This window comes from Oreochromis niloticus, linkage group LG9 (assembly GCF_001858045.2).
Source record: "Oreochromis niloticus isolate F11D_XX linkage group LG9, O_niloticus_UMD_NMBU, whole genome shotgun sequence".
In the NCBI taxonomy this organism is placed as follows: Eukaryota; Metazoa; Chordata; class Actinopteri; order Cichliformes; family Cichlidae; genus Oreochromis; species Oreochromis niloticus.
The window spans coordinates 12,303,766-12,310,946 of record NC_031974.2 but is presented as its reverse complement, the minus strand read 5'-3'; the positions used below and the strand labels follow the sequence as shown (position 1 = coordinate 12,310,946).

Sequence of the window (7,181 nt, the reverse complement as noted above, 5' to 3'; positions counted from 1 at the left end):
AAGAGTGCTGCAGTTATCCTTTACAGGAACTAAAAATGTGCCACTAATCTGGCGCATCAGCTGTGAAACATATAGCAAGTGCTGCTTGAAGTGAAGCAGTTCCTTTGGAGGTGTTGTTTCCCGAAGTTACAGGCTGTTATAGGCTGTGATCTGAACTTAAAGGTGTTTGCAAGCATCTACTCTTGTGAATGTATGACAACTAGAGCTGAAAAAATTTGCTGTCAGCTTTCACAAAAAAACTTTTATGTAAATATAGACAACTTTTTTTAGCTTCTTAATTAATTTTTCTTTACTTTTCTCATGCTAATGGGCATCAGTATAAGGAAATATAAGATGTAAATGTGCCACATGTTAGCAGAACTGCTCATTTTCATTCACAGTTCCAGGGCAGGTCATATAAAACTTTACAATAAACAAAACAAACAACAGAAATAACTATAAATAGTAACTTGATAAATACAAGAACAATGAGTTGTGGTTTAAAAGTAGGATATGTGGAGTGCTCCTTTATTGCCACTGCTAAGCTACGCCAATATTTAGTCCCTTTACTGGTAGCACAGTTTGTCCAAATGTAGTGAACCCATGAGGCACTGGTGGCCCTGGTACCAATCTCCCTGTCAGTTTTGTGTTTAATTAATTTAAAGGTGGCGGCTCAAGTCCATGTAAAAGCTCATACATAAAAACCACATGGTTGCACTTTAAATGATCATAACCCAAAATATTGTGTTTCTCATTATAAAATGAGAATGACTTGCTATTCAAAAATGTTTAAATAGTTTTCTTTGAAAGTGATCCTACTGAATTGGTGTTTCTTCTGTTAATGACCAGGCAGTGAAAAAACAAACTATTCATCCATCTGCTTATTCTTTTCAGGATTGCGGGGGGCACTGGAGCCTATCCCAGCTGTAATAGGGCGAGAGGCGGGGTTCACCCTGGACAGGTTGCCAGTCTGTTGCAGGGCTAACACATAGAGACACAGACAACCATTCGCACTCACATTCACTCCCGACATTTTCGTTTAAATGATTGTCATTTTATATAACAATGTGTCAGGGTTTGGGGTAGGCTGGCTGGTGGGTTGCTTTATTTTCCTCGTAGGTGGAAAATTGATGGGTTTCCCATCAGGGAAGCACATTTAGGAGCTAGTGTGGCAATAGATCTCTGCCAGACCATACTATCCTCATGCGAGTAATTTTCTTGCCTTCTGTATGTTATCCTTGAGTAAAGAGAAGTAACCTATGTCTTTGTTCTCTAGCTTCAACCTGCACCCCAGTCTGAAAAGACCTGTTTGGCTTGGGAGGCCTGCACCTAAACACATTAATGAAGCAGTGTGGGATCATACTGACAGAGAACATAACAAAAGGTGCCAACATCCATAAAAGAGCTTTGTACTTCCTTCAAGAAGTCTGGAGAACTATTACTTAATACTGCTTAAAGAAATACCAAGAAAGCTTTCCTAAGAGAGTTCAGGCTATGTTGAAGAACAAAGGAGATCATACCAATATTGACTTTTAAGGTTGTTAGAAGAAACTCTGTTTTTACCTTGTATACTGTATTTCTAGGAGTTTTCACATACTTCACTAAATTGTTGCACCCATTCCTAGAAAAAAATCCATAAAAAAGAAGGGTAGCTTAAGACTATGTTACTGTACATTATAGCACAAAGGAGATCATTAATACAAAGTACAAATAAAAGGGGCCCAAATAAGGAGCCTTGCGGGATTCCTGCAGAACATTTAAGGTAAGGAGGCTTGAGATTGCTAGTATATATACATTGCTTTCTATGGGCAAAATCTGATTTACATCACACTCTTCATAAAAATTGAAAAGTATTGTTGCATCACTCGACATCACTTCTCTTCACATTTAAACAAAACAGGTAGTTGATGATGAGGGATATTTGTTGGCGTTTTAATGGGAAAATACTGAACATAAGACAATAGCACTCAAAACCTCGTAAAGGCCCATTTCAGCTGGTTTACTTTGAATGTGAATCAATTGGTGTAAACGCACTCAATGGCACAAACCAGCAAAAAACTGGGCAATCAACTTTGCCAGTATACTCATACTGATCCCAATTGCTCACAATCTTCTTTTTATGCTCCTAACTGAACAATGTTTACAATTTACACAAATGAATACTAAAAAGCAATAATTTTGAGATATTTGGTGTTTGGTACTGATCATTTCCTACTGTTTTTTGTCTGTGACCTTTACCATTGAGTAAATGCAACATTACATCTGACCTCTGGACTGCCAGTTACACATCATCTCATGTCTCTTTCTCCAGTTTTGTTAAAGTCACAATATCTGAGCTTTTATCGGTTTTAAATGCACGATCTGAATCTAAATTCCTCTACCCTGAAGCACACATCATTTCGTGCTCTAACTTCTGCAAGGGACTCGATTTTACTCCCAGATAATAAATCAATAAACCTGTTTTGTAACCCAGACTGTCTCCTCCGCTGACGGGGGGGAAAAGCCTTTTGTGAGAGCTGGAGTTATCCATTTAGCTCCCACTGTAGCAAAGCCCACTCAAAATAAGTTGTACTATCAGGCTGACTCACATCGCCTTTCAGGCCGTGACTGCAAATGTGCTCTTTGTCTCCTCGTGCAGAATTCCCCTAGGCTTCCCGTGAGTGGAGGTGTGCAGTGTGGAGTGGCTGTATTGTCATGGAGGCAGTGATTAAGTAGTCTCAGCCTGATTATGTAACTAATTCAGTACTACAGTAGTGTGGATTAAATCCCCTGTCTGCTCTCATTTAGTCTGAAACATCTTTTGATTAAACACAGGAGGAAATACAGCAGAAATAATAATTAAATGCTTCTGACTTTATTTTCTTTTCCTTGTTTTATTCATTGTTGCTCCACAGCTGTAGCAGCAGCTATGTTAACCCTGTTTTTGTTGTTATGTGGGTCTTACAGAGCATCACAAGACCTGCCTTTATATGTGGAACAATGGGTACTGAACATTTTGTATTTCTACAGTCATATGGACTGTGGCTACAAGAGCCTCCACTCCATTGGTAAGACTTTTATGTAACTCCATCCAAAAGTAGCTGAAGAGGTTGAGGTAAGCAGCAGTTTGTGGTACACATGTTAGAGAAAAAAATCACACAGCTTTGAAAAGCATGTTTTTAACTCCAACATTTATTTTCAAATTATTTCATCTTGTGCCTCATAATCACACACAAGTTTAAATACCTTAAATCACGTCTCAAACTCAAGCCTTGAGGGCCAAATCTTTCCCTTTGTAAATTTCAGCCTGGCTTTTAGGTTCTCAATTAATTTTTGCCCACCCTGCTGTGGCTGTGGTCGAATTAAACAGAGGGAGTCCTTTCCACTGCAGCTGCAAGCTAACAAGCTAGCTAACATAAGATGGATCAAAAAAGAAAAGTTGATGCTTAAAGCCTCGATTATACTTTCCACATATGCGAGTTCTACTACGGCCCGCTCAGGTCTGTGGAGATGTCCTCATACCTGCCTGGTTTTTCTGACCATGTGGACTTGCTTGCAGAGAACTTACATTACATGTCATTGGTACAATAACTAACGAGGACCAGCGAGATGTCTGTGTCCATGTCATCAATGCAGTATAATCAAGGTCTAAAGCCAGATGGTTTCAAGACAGAGCTTTAAACAAGGCCTAAGTATCTGCTTGCAATAATGTTTTGTGAAGATAATTATTTTAAAAGAGCTGGGAATCAAATCAATGTGCAGGGAAAGGAAGCTTTAGAAAGTGGCTAAACTATAAAGAGATATGAAGTTACCGCTGAATGTCCTGTTTGGAGTCAAATTTCAAAGTGATGAAGCTGTTAAGGCAAATTTCACCATAGCAGAGGAAATGATATGGTGAGAGAGGGGAGTTACAGAAAAACTACCAAGCTTACTTGCAGTTTTTATATATTTATTTTAGTGATTGTGAATTCTATGTTAATTATGTAAAAAGGGCCTTCTAAAATGGGTCTGCTGCTCCTGGTGAAACATGAAGGTACTGCAATCCTGAACACGTCTTGTATCCCATCAATAGTAGGAAATTACTCAAATGGTGCAGTGGCTTTCAGGTAAACCTGTTAATGGAAAATCAACCTTGATGAGCAAATCATAAGAAGGTCAAAAGTTACCAAAGAATGGTAAACTCACTGGCTCTTCTGATTTCCTGGAGCAAGCACTTCATTCGTACAAGCACCTTTTTTTTTTCTATGTTCAAGTGCTTTTTTCTATCCAACATCCACACTCCAATGAACAGAGGTGAGTATCTTGCCCAAGGATACTTTGGCATGTAGACTGAAGCAGGCAGGGGTCGAATCACCAACCATCTGATTAGTAGATGCCCTGCTCTACCTCCTGAGCCACAGCCAGGAATCGTTTTAGGCTCGTGTTGTGATAAAACGTTTGACATTTTCAGATTTCAAAGTTTACTATGGCAGTCTTAAGTTAAGGGATGGCTGGTGACAGCTGTAATTGTGACAAATTTAGGTGCAAGGTTAATTTGGTGTCCAGGACTCTGTGTTCCCTGCTAATCAATGGAGGAGTCTTAATCATGTAAATTTGCCTGTATAGTCAAAAAGAGGTTTAGTGGGAAGCATCTGCTGATGGAGAAGTCGCCTCAGGCACCATAGCATTCTGGTTCACAACTGGTTGAGGTCAAGGATATTCACACCAAACTGTGGTCTTATCTCACTACCTCAGGGTGCACATATAAGTCAAATATCACACTTGTTTTGGTGATTTGTGACAGTGGTGCCAGCAGCTGTAATCCTGCATTCAATGTGCTTACTTTGTAGAGTTTTTAACTATTGTCCTGCATTCTTTACTCGTTCTTTAAAGTGTTTGATAGTCACTTTGGCTACAACCTCCCACTGATGTTATGATTAGTGCTCGTTAAAATGACGTTAACGCCATAACCGCATTAACGCAGCAAATCTCCATTAGCGAGTTAGCGCGGATCGCCCCGTGCGTGGGGCTGCACGGCATAGCGTGTTAGCACGGTTAGCTCTATCTAACGGAGAATTGCCGCGTTAATGCTGTTATGGCGTTAACGTCATTTTAACGAGATCAACGCTGACAGCACTTGTTATGATACAAATACATTTGAAGGCTGATGATTGGGGTTGACGTCACTTTATCACCTAAGCTACGTTATGCCTAATTTTATTTCATTTTGTTTTTTGGGGTGGTTTATTTTGTGTCTCAGCAACATTTTATAAAAACATACTCAGGGTAAATATAAATTGCACTTTTTACAATCATGATTTAATTTACTGAAGAAGAAAAAATCTATCCGAACCTATCTGGCCCCGTGTGAAAAAAGTTATTTTATGATGGCGTTGTACCAGTAAGGTTAAAGCAACTTTTGAAAAGGAAAAATAAAGGGAATAAATCTCTTTGTCTTGACCACTGTGGGTGGTGGTCATAAAGGTATGTTTTGTTATATGTGCATTTTTCTTTGTCTTACTATATCCAATCGTTGCAGAATGGCGCACATAGTCACATATTTCCTGCACACATGAGTAAGAGTGAGTGACTAACAGTGTGTGAATGAGCTCACATTGGTCCCCGAGAGAGGCCGCCTCGCTCCCATCAATCAGTTGCCTGCATTCTACCTGGAGGCAGAAAACAGTGAAGACAAAGCGCACTTACCTTCTGGAAATTGCTGTAATTGAGTGATTAAGACTGATGACGTCAAATGAAAGCCTGAATGAGCGCTCATTCACAAACAAACGGTATGTGGGTGACTCACCAGCATCCTGGCCTTGGGCTTTGTGCATGGCATCTGCATTCGTGCGGCAGCAGCTCCTGGTGAAAGACAGCCCCATGATTTAGAGTCAAACAGGCAGCTTTTGCACCTTTTGTACAATCAGAACAGAATATTGGATGAGTGGACCCGCGTTTGTCCTTTCCACACCGAGGGCACCTTTCTGTTGCTTCCACTTGTGCCGGCGTTGTGATCGCTGCCATCATCGTGCTCATAATCACTGTGGGGATGAGCCGTGTAATAATAAAAAACAATTTTACTGAGATGATTATCACGTAGATCTTTAACTTTCATTACTGCACATCACTTACATCCAGGGTTCACTGTCATTACAAACACAGGAAGAAGACTTTATGTTTTTATCCCCGCTATCCACTCATCCCTCTGGCTGCTGGACTCCTCATGTTTCACGTGCAGATTTCTCCTGACCTTTGGAAATCAGATCACAACATCGCATCAACTTACGACTTAATATAATCACTACTCTGGAATCAGATAACAGTATACTTAAGGGACAAAGGCAAAATGTAATTTTATTAATATTTTATAATTCCTGCGAACAGAGATTTTTTTTTCCATTGTATTCAATAATTTCTTTTAAAAAATGCCCCAAAATCTTTTGTTTCTCTGCCAGATTTAAGAAGTTAAAGCTTAATATACTGCAATGTACTGTAACAGGTTAAGATACATGCTATTAACTCTATAAGATGGGAAATTTCTTTGTTACAGCAATAAAAATGTATTTTGATAACTTTATTTGACAAGTCAAGATGTTTGTGTGGACATAAACTTTGACAATAGTTAGCTAGCTAGCTAAAAATATTATTACACAATTATGCAAAGGTAGGACTTGGTAAGCTAAAAATTTGATGTCTTTTTTAATAAAAGTTAACTTTTTTCCTTGAGTATTTCTTTTTTTTACCCTGTTCATAAAGTCCATTCATGTGTCTGTGGTTCCCTGTTTAGCTATGGTTTCTTACTTCCTGTTTTATTTTGCTAGTTACTTGTCTGTACTAATTGTCACTGTACTGTCTGTATCGGCCTGTGCTGTGTTTGATTTGACCTTCCCTTCTCACATCATCTGATTAAAAGCTCAAACTAATCATGTGATCAGTTTAATCTGTACCCAGGTGTTTCTACTTTCCTCATTACCTTGTCTGTTTCTCTGTCTTCCAAGCGTCAGGTACCCCAGGTGTTGACAATCAGATGCCTGATTGACGCCTGATTAACAGCACCTGTGAGCATGGCCCTTGCTACAGCAGTCAGTTGTTGTGTGCTCCTGGCATCACATTTGACTTATGTGGACTGGGTACATAGCACAGGGCAACTTCAAGCTTGTGTGCTGCAAATTCAAGTTGCAGCATTTTTTGGACTGAGTCCTAGTATATAGAAGTCATATAGTATAGATATTTATTTGTGCCTT

General features: G+C 39.4%; 1 long non-coding RNA gene across 1 annotated transcript; it reads right to left on the bottom strand.

Moving 5' to 3' along the window:
- Positions 1–3,898: 3,898 nt before the first annotated feature.
- LOC102075773 (uncharacterized) lies at positions 3,899–6,883 on the bottom strand. The gene is made up of 6 exons (XR_265835.4): positions 6,681–6,883; positions 6,070–6,187; positions 5,918–5,978; positions 5,744–5,799; positions 5,552–5,606; positions 3,899–4,070 (listed from the first exon to the last, which is right to left on the bottom strand). It is a non-coding gene; the product is annotated as an uncharacterized LOC102075773 (long non-coding RNA).
- Positions 6,884–7,181: the final 298 nt, after the last annotated feature.